General features: G+C 36.5%; 1 protein-coding gene across 25 annotated transcripts in view; it reads right to left on the reverse strand.

Annotated features, from left to right (window-relative positions):
- Positions 1-17,090, reverse strand: part of HUWE1 (HECT, UBA and WWE domain containing E3 ubiquitin protein ligase 1) — a 168,606-nt gene that overhangs the window by 144,556 nt on the left and 6,960 nt on the right. The gene's annotated exons all lie outside the window — the stretch shown is intronic.

Consider the following 17,090-nt stretch of genomic DNA (forward strand, 5'->3'; position numbering starts at 1 on the left):
TTTACTGGACACTTGATAACAAACTGTAATAATAAAGCAACCAAAAAATAGCCTTTATTCACCCAAGACAAATCAGGAAATTATCTGCAGAATTACCTTGATACAATCTCCTTAAAAAATCTATAAACAGGTAAGTGTATGTCCTTGCTCTCCTTGCTCTGCAATGTATTCAAAGAAAATCTCTTGCAGGGATACCACGAAGGAAGAATCTGAAACCTCCAACACTGACTTTAGAGGTAAGAATGGTATCTGAGAAAGCATCCCCTACATATGCTCTACCTACAACCCTGGGAAGCTGCAGATCCAAGGTTACCCTTTTGGTCATTACTCCTGATTACTTAAAAGAGATAAGTGGCATCAGAAGAATCAGGCAACAAAACAGGACTCCCCAAAGTTGTAGATCAGTTTTGCCAGCAGAGAGGAAAGGGCAGCACGCCAAAGAAGCCCCTTTTTTGTATTCCACACAAAAAACCAGCAGCAATGAGTATGTGAAAATTATGTAAGGAGGAGAGGAAGAAATTCCTCATCTACACATTTTCAAATGGTGCTCTGGAATAATTCTCATCTACTCTCTAAGACTGATCTGTCTCCCATCCTCTTCCTTACTTGTGGCTGGCTTTGGTGCAAAAGATCAATTGTAACAATGGTTATTCCCTATGTCATCACACCCAATTTCAGAGATGCAAATGTTTTTTCAGCCTTTCCTGCCTCTAACAGAAAATGAAGACATCAGCCTTTAAACTAATACTCTTTATTCAAATTAATATCAAGAATGTAACCACAGAAAAGCCTGCCACTTTCTAATAGGTGAACTTAACCCAGAAGGGCTAGAGACAACATTTAGTGAGTTCAGGAAAAACTTATATTTGCCAGAAAAATTAATCTATTTAAAAAGTACCTAAAAATAATTTACTTAAAAATTAAATCCAGAGTTCTCAACCCTGGTTGTGCAAAATCACCTGAGACTTATTTTAAAAACTAAAAATGTCTGGCCATATAACTATCTGACTTAGTAAATATGAAGTGGGAACTTTTTTTTCCCAAGCTATACAGGTGATATAGCTACACAGCCAGACTTGAGAACCACTTTGTTAGATATTATTATTCTTTGTCTATTTGTGACTCATTGAGGAATGTTCTTTAAAAAATGGGATATAAATAAAGCAAGAATAGCCATGCGCTGCTAACTGTTGAAGCTGGGTAATAGGTACACCAGGGTTTACTATACTATTCTCTAACTTTTGTATATGTTTGAAAATCTCATAAATTATTTTAAATTAAGACTTTTTTCCTGCCAGATCCCTCCATTCCATCCTCCACATTACTACCAGAACAATCTCCCTCAAACTTAAAATCTACCTATATCATCAAGTGCAAACTCCTTAAACCTAACCCAGCATCCAAGACCTCTAGGAACTGGTACCTGCTTACCTCTCTTTAACAGGGCCACAACACTACATTATATTCCTCTTGGCTCCCCACATACTTTAACCATGTGAGGCTTTTTATAGTTTCTCTAACATTCAAGACTTTGAATACCTTAACTCAGATTGCACTTTTTGCTAAAATGGCTGCTCTCTGCATATCCCCTAGAGCTCAGCTTAAATGTCACATATGAGGCCTTTTGAGATATCCTCTCTCAGAATAAAAGTGGTCACTCTCTCCTTTGTGCCCCCACTGTGCCCTGCATATACCCTCAATCAACACACCTCTTTATTTACACATCAATCTCACCACTAGGGTGAAGAGTTCTGCGTGAGTGGGACTGTGTCTATCTTTGCATTCCTGTCACCACATAGGAACTGTCACTTACTAGATTAATGAATGAATGTCTATCCAGTAAATGTTTAAAGGAAGTTAAAAATCCAAGTCAGACTCTTGGTGAAATTTCCACCTGAGAAAACCAATTTATAATATTCATTTGCTCTGCATCTTTCCATTCAACATGTATGTATGAACACACGATATAGAGGGCATTGCAATGGGTACTATGACATAGCCAGGTGTTCAGAAATGTAAATCAGAGAAAAAGGAAAACTGGAAGCAATGATAGTATAAAAACAATGAAAAATCAGTACACAAAACAATTAAATTACAACTTCCTAGTGGCCAAAGCTGGACACACAATTACAAGAGATCAACAATACATAGAATAAATCCGTATATAAAACCAACCATAATCCTCTTGTTTTTAAAAAAAAAAAACTTAGATTTTTAGAGATTCAAGTTGCATAAAACAGGGTACAGCTTTAGCAAAAGTGAAACAATTAGCCCAGTTTCACTTTTTGAACATAATGCTTTAGTCTAGAATAATATACACTAGGAAATATAAGAACAAACACAGCAATTCGGACATCCTCTTAAAACATATAAAGAAATCCTTAGATTTCTTCTTGTCCTATACTGAGGGATGTCCACAAAAATTCTGAACTCTATGAAAAAGTTTTGCATACATTGGAATTTTTCTGAGAAGACAGTGAATAGCCTTCACTGGCTTCTTAAAGTTATCCATGACCTGAAATAGGAGGAACCATCACCCCACTGAAAGATCTCCAAGACACTGTCAGCTTAGTGATTACAATGTTTTCACTTTCACTTATGAAACACAGGCATATGGTATTTCCCCTAAAGCCACATGATAGGCTACTGTCACATACAATAAAACAGTACAGGAAACCAAAGAAACAATTCCAATCCTTTTGCGTTATTCAGCACCAAATTGTCTAATATGCCTGGGTTTAAAAACAAATATGCAGCATCTCAAGATTAAACCTCCTCTGTTTAAGAGGGAATTCTGTATTCCTGGATAAAATCCTCTAGTCATGTATCCTGAAGAAAGGTAGAAAAGGCACAAACCTACAAAAAGACTAGATCAAGTATATTTCTAAACAAAAGCTATGTTTTAATGCTTTAAAATATTCTGACAAAAGATATATCTGTATGGAAAGAGGATGAGAAACCTCAGTAATGTATTTACTTGCTACCTTACATTGTGGATTATTTAAATTTAAAGACAGATTAAGGAATACAACTGGAAAAAAAGTCAAAATGAAGCAGAGGACAACAGCATAGTGAAAAGGCCTGGGAGTTGGACAGAAATGGGCTTAAATTCCATTTATTAGCTGTATGATCTTAGACAAGTTACTATACCTCTCGGTGTCAGTAACCTCTATTATATTTAAAATAAACAACACAGTCCATTTCAAGGGATTGTATCTGGCAATGAGAAAGCTATATTATTATTTGTTCTATTTCTTTAAGCTCCAGATTAGTCTAAGGGAAACAATCTTATGCTGGTTATTACACTCACACACACACACACAGCAAAAAAGAGCTAGTTTTTTCAAACTTTCTACATGTTATCTACATATGAAAGAATATAAAATATAGACTGTTAGCTTTAAGTACTAATATGAACCAAAAAGTTAAACTCAACTTTGATGATGAGACTGGGCAGCTCTGGGTCTCATTCTCAAGTTAGTTATAGTTCTCCAAAGGTTAAATAGTCTAACTACTGTCTGAGCCATGCAACTTAAGAATCAGAGATGTTAAGTGTATCTCAACTATTTTGAGCTGGTTCAAATGAACTTGGAATGAAGAGAGACTACGATTTTTCTGTATGATTTAAGAGAACAATAATTGGAGCAATTACCAATGGCAGCAAACTCAATACAAAGTAACTCAAACTTCAGATTATGAGGCTAAAATCAATTCATTGACAAGAAAACTTTAAAACAATACTTTTAGAAAAAAAATTATGTCCCAACACATAGACAAAACTGGCTCTGTTTGAGTAAATTTAACAGCACCACACACAGCCTGGCACATACTCATTTCCGATGTTCTTTAAATAAACCGAACAATGTGAACAATCTGCTGCTTTAAAACATTTATATCTGTAACATGAAAGATGTTTGCTGAAAATGGAAGAATAGTATGCAAAGGTAATCTAGTTCCCTGCTACCAACTGACTTTGTGACATTAGGACAATCTGAGCCTCAGACATATAAAATGAAAATGAAATAACTAAAATCTTGGGAGCATCTGGGTGGCTCAGTGGTTCAATGTCTGCCTTTGGCTCAGGTCATGATCCCAGGGTCCTGGGATGGAGTCCTGCTTTGGGCTCCCTGCAGGGAATCTGCTATTCCCGCTGTCTATGTCTCTGCCTCTCTGAGTCTCTCATAAATAAATAAATAAAATCTTTATAAAAAATAACTAAAATCTCTTAAAGCCTGTAATACTTCATCTTCAGTTCAAGACAAATGCTAAGTATTAAACATGAACGATTTGAATCATTCTCAAAACAGTAACCAAGCTGGTTTTCTACTTCACACAAATTCCAATTTTTTTTAACAAACTACATTTTTCCAAATAATTCAGTTTTAAGCTGAACATGTATATAAAAATCAAATAGTCTTTCCCAAGATAAAACAGGAACTGCTGGTTAACCATAACTGCTGGTTAACAAAAATAAAAGCACACACCTACTTTACACCATTAATTAAACATAAAAAGCTAAACTGTAAAATTATTAAGAAGATACTGCAGATAAACACTCTTTTAATCTTGGCAAAGAAAAGATCTTCCAAAAAGAAATCACAACCTAGAAACCGTAAAGGAAGAAAAAAAAAGGGCAGATTTGACTATGCAAAAATTCCAAACCATAAACACAGAAAATATTTACAAGAGGATACAAAAACAGTTGGTATTTCTAATATACAAACAATTCCCAAAACTCAGTAAGACAAATAATCAGATAGAAAACCAAGTAAAAGACCACAAACCTGCAATTTGCAGAGGATACAAACATTTGCTCATCCTAATAATTATAAAAATTCTAATCAAACCAAGGAGATGTTATTTTTTAAAAAAGATTTTAAAAAAATAAAATAAAAAAGATTTTATTTATTTATTCATGAGACACACAAGAGGGGCAGAGACACAGCCAGAGGGAGAAGCAGGCTCCATGCAGGGAGCCCGATGTGGGGCTCGATTCCCAACTCCGGGATCATACCCCGAGCAGAAGGCAGATGCTCAACCGCTGAGCCATCCAGGCACCCGGAGATGTTATGTCTCATTCAAAAGACTGGTTAAAATTAGAAAGATCAACAATTATCTTCTTTTGGCAGATACAGGTGGAGAGAAAAGGGTACTGACAGACACTGCTGGTGGGAACAGCAATTCAATATAGCCTTTCTGGAAGTCATTTTGGCACTACCTATTAAAAATTTAAATGGTACCACTTATGACCCAGAATGAATTCTACTTTGGCTTGACAATAGGGAATGATTAAATTATAGTAGACCCATCCTTTGAAATGCTATGCAATCATTAAAAAGGATAGAGTTGAGCTATATGTTTTAACATATAAAAATATACAGGGGCACCTGGGTGTCTCAGTGGTTGAGCATCTACCTTCAGCCCAGGTCATGATCCCAGGATCCTGGGATTGAGTCCCACATCTGGCTCTCCACAAGAAGACGGCTTCTCCCTCTGCCTCTCTGTGTGTCTCTTATGAATAAATAAATAAAATCTTAAAAAAATAAAGATATACATAGCACACAAATGGATAAGCACGGTATGTGAATGCTAAAAGGTATGTGAATGCTAAAAGAATATATATAAATTGTCAACAGATCTTTGAAGTGTGGTATGAATAAAACAAGACTATTATTTGGGGGGGGGGGGGACACTAATCTTTACCTAAAATGTTTGTTTGAATCTTTGTGTTTTAACAGCAAACACTTCTATAATTTAAAACAATTGAAGGGCAGCCCCATGTCACAGTGGTTTAGTATCGCCTGCAGCCTGGGGTGTGATCCTGGAGACCCGGGATCAAGTCCCACGTCAGGCTTCCTGCATGGAGCCTGCTTCTCCCTCTGCCTGTGTCTCTGCCTCTCTCTTTCTGTGTCTCTATGAATAAACAAACAAAATCTTTAAAAAAAAGTAAAAAATAAAACAATTGAAAAGGAATAAATATAAATAGATAGGCTTAGGGGGGAAAAAGATGGGCTTAGAAAACACTAACTTGAAAGTTTTACAAAGAGGAAATTCAGACTTATCTCTATAGGCTTATGGCATCCATCAACATGCATATGCATGAAAACACATAGAAAGGTCTCCTGAAAGAGCTCAAAATTGACCCCGTGTTGAAAAGTAACACCTACAGTCAAAAGGGCTTTCAAAGAAACTGAGTTTTTGGACTTTTTCTCATTTACCTCTCTACTCCCCCTTTTTTGGGGGTAACTTTCTTATAGGATGGGGTCACTTATTCTATACTTCTATGGATGATATCTCCTGGCACATTTAGAAACAGATTAAGTTCAGTTTTAAGAAAAGATATAGCACAGTGAAAAATACTGGACTAGATTTACCTGGGTTCAATGCCCAACTCCACCACTAACCAGCAACATTTGTTATCTTGGACAAATCACTTCCCCTAATCTGGGCCTATAAAATAAAGAGTTTGATATGGATAATATCAAATATAGGCTCTTATTCAGCTCTTCCATTGGACACAGAAAAAAACTACCATTTTAAATCCACTGGTAATTTGCTTTGCTAGAGGTAGAGATTTGAATCAACTATGCAAGCAGCCTGCCTTTACTTTTAAAAAGCAAAAATCAAAAATGCTCTATGTAAAAGGTTGTCTTCAAGTTATATCTGCATCCCTCCAGACTATACTTCCTCTTAAGGATGGCCTTGCCAATACAGTTAAGAAAATTTGAGGAGCAGGGAAATGGAGCCCCAGATTAGGTCAAAAGATTATAAGGCACTCTAGGGTGGAGGAGTCAAGCTAGCTCCTACAAAATATGGCAGTAGGTATAGATGTAAGGAGAGAGTCACCTATAGAAATGATACTGGATTCTATCTTGATTTATGCTCTTCTCTAATACTAATGTATCAAGGCTTAGCCTGAGGTGCTGTCATACTCTAAGTCAACAAGCATTATATACTAAACACAGTGAATAATACAGGATAGTCTTTCTTTAATTTTTATTTATTTATGATAGTCACACACAGAGGGGGGGGGCATAGACACAGGCAAAGGGAGAAGCAGACTCCATGCACTGGGAGCCCGACATGGGATTCGATCCCGGGTCTCCAGGATCGCGCCATGGGCCAAAGGCAGGCGCCAAACCGCTGTGCCACCCAGGGATCCCCAGGATAGTCTTTCTAAAGAGCAATTTAGTAAGTACCAAAAGCCCTTTATATTTTTGCATTCCAGTTCTAGAAATTTCTTAAGTAAACATAATGTCACAAAGACTTCTCATTCAGATGTTCTTAAGCTTCTTTCCTTTATTCAACACCTGTTCACCAAATGGTCTACTGTGTGCTAAGAAGCATTGTTTAAAGATCATGGAAAACGAGGACTTTAAGGTTTGAACAATAGGACTTAGTTGATAAATTATTATATATTCTATACAATAGAATATAATGTAGCCATTAAAAGCACTGTCATATTACATTATGACAAGGAACAGAGATTAATATACTAAGTGGGAACAGCAAAAACTACACCATTCTCTTACACCATACACAAAGATAAACTCAAAATGGAGGAAAGATCTAAATGTGAGACAAGAATCCATCCAAATCCTAGAGGAGAACACAGGCAACACCTTTTTTGAACTTGGCCATAGCAACTTCTTGCAAGATACATCTATGAAGGCAAGAAAAACAAAAGCAAAAATGAACTATCGGGACTTAATCAAGATAAAAAGCTTCTGCACAGCAAAAGAAACAGTCAACAAAACTAAAAGACAACCTGCAGAATGGGAGAAGATATTTGCAAATGACCTATCAGAAAAAGGGCTAGTATCCAAGACCTATAAAGAACGTATTAAACTCAACAGCAAAGAAACAAACAATCCAATCATGAAATGGGCAAAAGACATGAAGAGAAATCTCACAGAGGAAGACATAGACATGGCCAACAAGCACATGAGAAAATGCTCCACACATCACTTGCCATCAGGGAAATACAAATCAAAACCACAATGAGATACCACCTCACACCAGCGAGAATGGGGATAATTAACAGAGCAGGAAACAACAAATGTTGGAGAGGATGTGGAGAAAGGGGAACCCTCTTGCGCTCTTGGTGGGAATGTGAACTGGTACAGCCACTCTGGAAAACTGTGTGGAGGTTCCTCAAAGAGTTAAAAATAGAACTGCCCTACGACCCAGCAATTGCACTGCTGGGGATTTACCCCAAAGATACAGAGGCAGTGAAACGCCAGGACACCTGCACCCGGATGTTTCTAGCAGCAATGTCCACAATAGCCAAACTGTGGAAGGAGCCTCGGTGTCCATCGAAAGATGAATGGATAAAGAAGATGTGGTCTATGTATACAATGGAATATTACTCAGCCATTAGAAACGACAGATACCCACCATTGCTTCGACGTGGAGGGAACTGGAGGGTATTATGTTGAGTGAAGTAAGTCAACTGGAGGACAAACATTATATGGTCTCATTCATTTAGGGAATATAACAGTGAAAGGGAATAAAGGGGAAAGGAGAGAAAATGAGTGAAAATATCAGTGAGGGTGACAGAAGATGAGAGACACCTAACTCTGGGAAATGAACAAGGGGTAGTGGAAAGGGAGGTGGGCGGGGGATGGGGTGACTGGGTGATGGACACTGAGGGGGGCACTTGACGGGATGAGCACTGGGTGTTATATATTGGCAAACTGAACTCCAATAAAAAAAAATACCACTTCTATATTGATTTGGACAAACAGCTTTAAAAAAGACAATTAAGGAAATGTGAATATGGACTGGATATTAGATAATATTAAGAAAAAGAACAAATTTCCTAGGTGTGATAAAAGGTATTGTATATATTGTAGGTCCTTATTAAGACATGCCTGCTAAAACATTTAAGGATGAACTGTCGCTCTCACTTCATATGCTACAGAAAAATTAAAGACATATGTACATACACATAAATTAAATATGGCAAATTTTAACTATTGTTAGATATAGCTGGTGATATACAGATGCTCAGTATGCTATTCTTTCAGCATTTTTATGTTTGAAAATTTTCACAATAAAAAGTTGGAGGCAAGGTTATGAATTACATTTTTAAAGAGCAAAGTTTTTGGGGAAAAGTGTGCTTTTGCTACACAAGCATAAAGAAAACCCTTGCAAGAATATATTGTGTACCAGCATACTAATAGTATTTATCTGAATGGCAGATTTCTGTGCTTACGTGTATATTTTCAACAATAAACCATACATACCACTATAATCGTGAGGACATGAGGACCATTACTTAAAAATAAAGTCAGGAAAGCATTTTCAACCAAGAACTACAATAAAATGAACAAAGACTAAATAATGTCCCATTCCCAAAGCATTCTTATTAAATGATCTTACAAACCTTAAAGTATGCAAGCAATATTACACAACTAATAAATTGTGTGAACATCACATAGTTTTAAAATTTCTACTTACAAGAATAATTTATACCATTCGCACAGTATAACAATTTAAACAATTCATGTTAAAGATCACAGTGGGGAGGAGATTATTGAGTTAAAGTACTTAAGTATTTCCCTTCATGTCACACCTCCCCAATAAAAAATGAGGCAAAAATAAATGTTAAAGATGATCAGTTCAACGGTAGGGGTAGGGAAAGGGTTTTTGTTACATTATTCTCTGTATTCTTCAGTGTATTTTAAGTTTCTCAGAAAAAGGAATGCAATTACAGAAAGAGCTGAAGTTCCCCTTAACCACTCCTTCCAAATAATCAGTTTACCCTAGCTCTTAAAAAATATATAAATAGCACCATAGAGTACATACTATCTTGCAGCTTGCCAAAATAATCTCCACATAAATAGCTATAACTTATACCACTTGTGGCAGTATCTAAGACCATACTCTTCTTCTTGTATTTTTGCCATGACTTGATATTACCTAATTATTTTTTGCCAATCTAATGGCTAAAAAAAAAATCTCATTTTAATTTGCATTTCTGGTATTTGAGTATCTTTTCTTGTTACCAGACAGTTTTAGTTCCTATTCTGGGAAAAGCCTGTCCCTAATTTTCTACGGCTCTTATTTTTAAAACATTACTCTTATCATTAAGATGGGAACATACCAACCAAAATGTTAATGATGACTGAATATTTTTGTGGGAGTAGGAATCTTTTTCCAAAATAAGAACACATTTTCTAGTTTTTCCTAAATTAATTCAGTAACAGAAACTAGAAAATTATAAAAGTGGGTAAAAAAATCCTTTTAGATATAAGTAGTACTTTCAGGATATCCTATTATAGGAGCATATAACACCCTAGTGGAGCTTATAAAATCCAGCTTAAAGAAATAAACACATCTAAAGCACAAGTCTTGTTAAGAAATTAAATACTGGTTGAAGCTATTCATTCATTTGGGATACATTTAACTAACTTCATTTTTGTAAAGCATTTTTCGAGTTCATCGTGTACCTCGTTTAACCCTAACAAAATTCGATGTGACATTCTCTGATGCCGTCCTATAAACTGCTATAGCACATTTTGTTCACTGTCATTGTACTGATCCCTCTGTGATTTACAAGTCTCCCTCCCCTAGTAGACCACTCTCTAGTTGCTTATCATTGAATTTCCATCATCTGACATTATTATGTCCTCAAATATTTGTTCAGAGAATGAGATATCTCATCCTCATTAAAAGGATGAGGAAACTGGCTCAGTAAAGTAATTTGCCCCAAGTAATATAGCTATTAAGTATTTAATTTACATAAATTACAAAGGCCTTATTATCTTTGTAGTATACTGTATAATTTAAACATTTTAAATAACACATCATCTCACTTTAATGCTCACAGCAACTTATGAAGTAGGCTTTTTGATTACCAATCAACAGGTGAGAATGAAACCTGAGGCATAGTCAAACCCTAATTTTTATGAAGCACAGCTGTCTCTTTACATACTTTATAGATCAATAATTAGGTATAGGAGCCTCTACCTTTATATAACAAACATCTTGGGAATGATGGGGGGGGTGGCAGAAGGAAGACAGTTAAAGCAATAGGATAGAGACTGGAAACCAGTTATAGGTCCAGCTGAAGACCATAAGCTGATACTGTAGTGTCAACCACATGTGCCACTTTGAAATCCAATCTTGGCCCAAAGGTTTTTCTTGCTACTGCCCTGTATTCATAGAAGACAACTGCAGGCTTTCTCACAGAGTATCAGTCTCAAAGACGAGGGATACAGAGCTAAGGAGAGCCTTGAAAAACAGGTTATATCACACATGGACAAAGCAGGGGGAAAATGACAACATAAAAGAAAAGGCTAATAAGGAACTTTAAACATTATCTCAGTCTTTAAATGGACTGAGTTTCTTAAGTGAAGAGACCAACTCTCATTCATTTTGTCCCTAGCTCCTTGTACTTAAAAACACCAGTAAATGGTTACTGAACTAAAAAGAGGTTAAGATGTGAGGGGAAAAAATATAATTTTCAAAATAATGGCTTCAAATTTACTGAGCACTATGTGCCATGCACTATACTTCAGTAATAAAACAAAATGTTAAAAGTGATGGATAATATTTACCTCTTTCCTAATCTGCTATAATACGGTGCTACTCAAGTATGTTAAGAGTGGTGATACTGATGACCATGAGGAAGACTCATTATGGGTTAAGGTTACTAAGGTTACAGCAGAACCTTGAACAGAACAAAGCTGAAAAGTAGGGGGCTATGTAGCTGTAGGGAGATCAAGGCAACCACAGAAATGGGTAAGACTCTTCAGAGGGTGTGAATGTGACTCCTACATCTTGGCAAAGTAAGAAACTACTCTGGTGGAACACTCAGTTTTCACCGGCCAGAGTCAGCCCCCAAATGACCAAAGTACAAACCCCTTTCCTCCCCACAACTGGTGATCCAACACAGACCTGAAGGGTCCAGACAGGCTTTGCTAACTGGCCATCACTTGACCACTGTGACTGCCCATCCCTGAGCTGTTGGAGGGGTTAAGTGAAATAGTATGTTAAAGAAATGACCATCTGCTAACCACGTGGAGTGTACTAACAACCTACATTTCCCCATTTAATCCCAATAATCCCACAATAAAGTTATTTTCTCCAGATGAGGCAAGTGATAAATTTGCTCAACGTGACAGAACTATTAAGTGCCCAGAAAAAAATTTAATTCAGCAATTATCCTATCCTTCTCATACAAACTGTTATCACTGAGTAACCTTGTAAAATTATTCCACCTAATATACGAAAACAAAATGACAGTGTTAGAACATTATCATTTTGACATTACCAATGAACTAATCGATCTAAGCTTTAGGCAGAAATGGTTGTTAATACAAAAAAAAAAAACAAAACAAGACATCATTACAATTTAATGAGTGTTGTGAATAAACACACCACCACCAATATTCTTGCCAAAGGAAATGAACCTGAATTTATAAAAGCCTCTGGATCCACTGTCAATTTGCAGGAAATATAAAGGACAGAGGAACATGTTAAGAACAGTACTGAGTATGCAATAAGCAAAATTCAGTCTGTGGGAAACTCCACAGGTCAAATGGCCTGAGTTATTCAACAGATATAGTATAAGAAAAAGAAAGAAAGGGAAGCTACAGGTATTTAAAATACATCAAGTTTCAAAAAGTGGACAAAACAAATTATACTGTCCAAGGATGCACACTTGGATGATAAAACCCAAGTGATCACTATAAAGTCAGAGGAGTCGATACCTTCTGGAGATGGAGGATGCTGTGACAGGGATGGGCACATGGAAGGACTTCTAGGATAACAGGTAAAGTTCATTTCTTGAGTTACAAAAGTGTTTGCCTTAAAATAATTTATTAAACTGTAGTTTTGTTTTGGGGTAGTTTTCCCTATCTGTATTCTATTTGTTACAATAAAAAGGAAGCACTTTAATCACATTAAAGTTGCTTATGTATGATATGATTATATTTGTATGAAATGCCCAGACTAGGCAAATCATAACATAATTAGTGGTTACCACAGGCTGGGGTGGTTGGGACAAAGGGAGTCGCTACTAATGAGTTACTTGGGTGATGAAAATGTTTTAAAATTGATGTGTATGACTGTGAACACTAAAAACCACTGTACGCTGTAAGTGGATGAATTGTATGCTATGGGACTATCTCAATAAAACTCTGTAAAGTCTAAGACACCCCAGTTAAACCAAGACACACTTTTAAAATAAAGACTGGGGTGGAGCCCAAGGATTTGCATTTCTGACAAGTTCCCAGAGGATGTTGCTGCCGTTAATCTGGGGACCACATTTTAAGAACCACTGCAACAAAGGATTTCAAAACGGCTTCTAGCTCACAGCAGTACTAAACAGCACTGGAAAGTGAAGTGTTTTACTCAGGGACTGAGAAATCAGTCAAGAAAAAAAGCAGTTAACACTCTGCCAAGCATTGTTCTATTCCAACTGATTCCCTGACCATCAACATCAGCATCTCCTAGAAACTTGCTGGAAATGCAAATTCTTGGGTCCCTTCCAGATCTATAGGATCAGAACCTCTGGGTTGGAGCCCAGCTTCAGCAAGCCCTCTAGGTGATTTTGATGTTCCCTAAAGTTTCAGAGCTACTGTTCTAAGCACTTTATATGCATTAACTCAGTTAAACTTCTCCAAAACCCTATGACATAGGTAACACTATTAGCATTTTACAGATTAAGAACTGTGGCACAGAGGTTAAATAATTTGCACAAGATGATAACTGGTAAAAAATGGAGTCAGAACTTGAACCTAAGGAGTCTGGCTCCAGAGTCCATGTTCTTAATCACTATGCTGAAAGATCTCCCCACTTGTAAGAACTCAATTGGCAGAATGCAATAATAAAGAATTAGTGGAAGAAAAAACTGCAAAGACAAGGAGAAACAGGTCTAATACACAGAGGCAAATAAAATAATTACAGCAAATAATGTTATCATTAAAAAAGCAATCTTCCAAAAGCATTCCAAAACATAAGCAGCTACCAAATACTATATCCCAGCATTTCCAAAGCAATTATCTCAAATATCTAATTATAAGGACTTAAAATCTGGGTTATACTAAAGATGGTACATGAATTCATGGCAGTACATTCACATTTACCAATCTTTAAAATCTAAATGATTATATTAAAAGGTCATTCCACAGAACATGAAAGACTCCTAACTCTGGGAAACGAACTAGGGGTGGTGGAAGGGGAGGTGGGCGGGGGGTGGGGGTGACTGGGTGGCAGGCACTGAGGTGGGCACTTGACGGGATGAGCACTGGGTGTTATTCTGTATGTTGACAAATTGAACACCAATAAAAAATAAATTTATTTAAAAAAATAAAAGGTCATTCCATAATATTTGAATCTCCCTACTCCTAGTCCCTTTAAGTAGTCCCTTTAAGTCACTATACAGTCAGAATCTAGGGCTTGAAAAAGAACTTTCACATTCCTCTAGTCCAATTAGTAATCCAGACTGAATTATCTACAATATGGATCTCCATTTAATATTCATACGAAGCTAAAAGAAATTCCAACTTTTTGTAAAATCACATTCTGAGATCAATCCATGTCTGTAATTTTTAAAGCCAAATGATTAAGAATTTTTTAAGGGCACTAGGGATGCCTGGGTGGCTCAGTTGTTTAAGTGTCTGCCTTCAGCTCAGGTCATGATTCCAGGGTCCTGGGATTGAGTCCTGCACCAGGATCCTTGCTCAGTGGGAAGCCTGCTTCTCCCTCTGCCTGTCACTCTCCTTGTGTGCTCTCTGACAAATAACATTTTAAAATCCTAAAAAAAGAAACGCTTTTTAAGGGCACTAAAATGTGAAAATGCTCAGTATGAACAGCCCAAACAAAACCTACAGTTGTTTTACTCAGAGAGAGCCACTCTTTCACACTATCTGAAAGCATTTCAATAACCAGAAGACCAAGCTGGTTAACAAGTACATCAAGTTTTAGCAACTCAACCCCTATGACACATCAAATGAGAGGGCTTCCAAAGAATCTTCTGAGCTGAATTATCCCTGACATTAACATATAAACATCTGATAACCAGTCATTGAGGAAACAAGTCAGAGAACAATACAGCAAAACATCCAGAGCCCAAGTATTTGCGACTATCAACCTTATACATAGTACAATCATTGTAAAAGAGCCTAATATGGTTACAGCTACACATCAGATTTTAACAACATAATGTAACAGTAGGAAAGGTAACTCAGAATGTGAAGGGCAAACATTTTCAAAGCAATCAAGTCTGGCATTTCAATAATACTTTGAACCCATGGTTGAAAACATGCAACAAAAGAGAAAAAAAATCAACAGCATTGTCATTATAAACCTGTAGCTGTTAAAAACTCCAGAAACAATTCAAATATTGAAATGCCTACCGTATAAAACTCTGTTCCAAAAATCCAGTTATCCCAGATTCAAAACTCTGGATTAGAAGGTTTAAGTGACTTTGTTCAAACTTCCTAATAACTACAGAAAACTGAAGACAGGAGTAAATATCTAACCACTATTTCTAATATGCCCAAAATATTTTGTTGAATGGACTTCACTGGAATTCCCAAGAAATCACTTCTTTAAATAATCACCTTTTTTAAAAAAAAGATTTTATGTATTTATTCATGAGAGAGAGAGAAGGCAGACATAGGCAGAGTTGGAGAAGCAGGTTCCTTGCAGGGAGCCTAATGTGGGACTCAATCCCCGATCTCTGGGATCATACCCTGAATGGAAGGCAGTTGCTCAACCGCTGAGCTACCCAGGTGTCCCTAAATAGTCACTTTTCAACTAGTGATCTGATTTCTCCATTAATGAACAAAGAACTGAAAAGCCTGAACTCATGAACCATAGCACTGGTGATTCAAAATCATATTTCATCTAAATACTTCAAAAACTTTCATTCATGAACTCTACCCTCTCTGCCCCTCAACTCAGAATCACCCTCATTTTAAAGGTAGGCACAAGTGATCTTGCTCTGCTCACATTTGTGCTTAAGTCAAAAGCTGGCTGGAGCCTATCTAGATGTCCAAAATCCATTCCCAGGTTTTGACTATGGAAGGGACATACAATAGATCCCAAGATAACCAATTCTGCACAAGGACAGAAATGAAATATTTAAAGGATTTTATGCTGTGGATCATCATTTCCAAAAGAAATAAAATGAAAAATAACAAAAGGAAAACTATGGTTGCATATTAATAGCTGAAAATTAGGACATAAGTGGAAGCTCTCAAAAATTGTTTAGTATAAAATAAAATAAAATAAAATAAAATGTTTAGTATTGCCATTTCAAAAACTGTATTATAGCCAGAAGAACTCATCACTAAGTCTTAATAGCTTAGAAGTTATGGGTCAGAGCAGCTGAGATACCAACATCAAAAGAATAAAAAGCAACATTGTAAGATAGTATAAAAATAACTAAACCATCTAAGGAAATTGAAACCATAAAAAATCCCAAAGGCACACTCAGGTCATTATCTAGGAAACATTAGCTTCTTCCATAAGGAGGCCTACTTTTCATGTGGAGCAGTAAGCAGAGCCAAGACATGAAACTGAGGTCAGGTATCAATTAAATCAGACTCTGCCACAGAAAAGGGAATCCATGACTAGTTATTTTGGGATAGTGCCTAGGCCAGCAGTATCAACTCCAACTGGGATACAGGAGATTACTGCCTTTGTTTCATTATAATGGAGGGGGGGGGGTCCTCCAGGGTCTTTAACTTAGTAAGAATGGGTTAGATACCACTGTTGGGATACAGTCACCAAATACGAGGGAAGTTACACAACAATTTCTTCAACAAATAAATCAAGAAAAAAACAAAAGGGAGGGAACCTGCAGATTAAAATAGATTTAAAAAAATATATATCAATCCACCTTTGTGATAAATGGATTTTCTTTGGACTTTAACTCAAAGTAAAATGTGCATATTAGCTTCATATTTGGAATCTTCAAAAATCATTATTAATTTTTTGAGTTGTGATAGTGGTTTTGAAGTTATGTTTAAAAAGCCCTTTTCTTTCAGACATAGAAGTATTTGACAAGTAAAACTATGGACAGTAGGGATTTATTTCAAAATAATGGGTGGGGGGCAGCCCGGGTGGCTCAG

Source organism: Vulpes vulpes, chromosome X (assembly GCF_048418805.1).
Source record: "Vulpes vulpes isolate BD-2025 chromosome X, VulVul3, whole genome shotgun sequence".
Lineage (NCBI taxonomy): Eukaryota > Metazoa > Chordata > Mammalia > Carnivora > Canidae > Vulpes > Vulpes vulpes.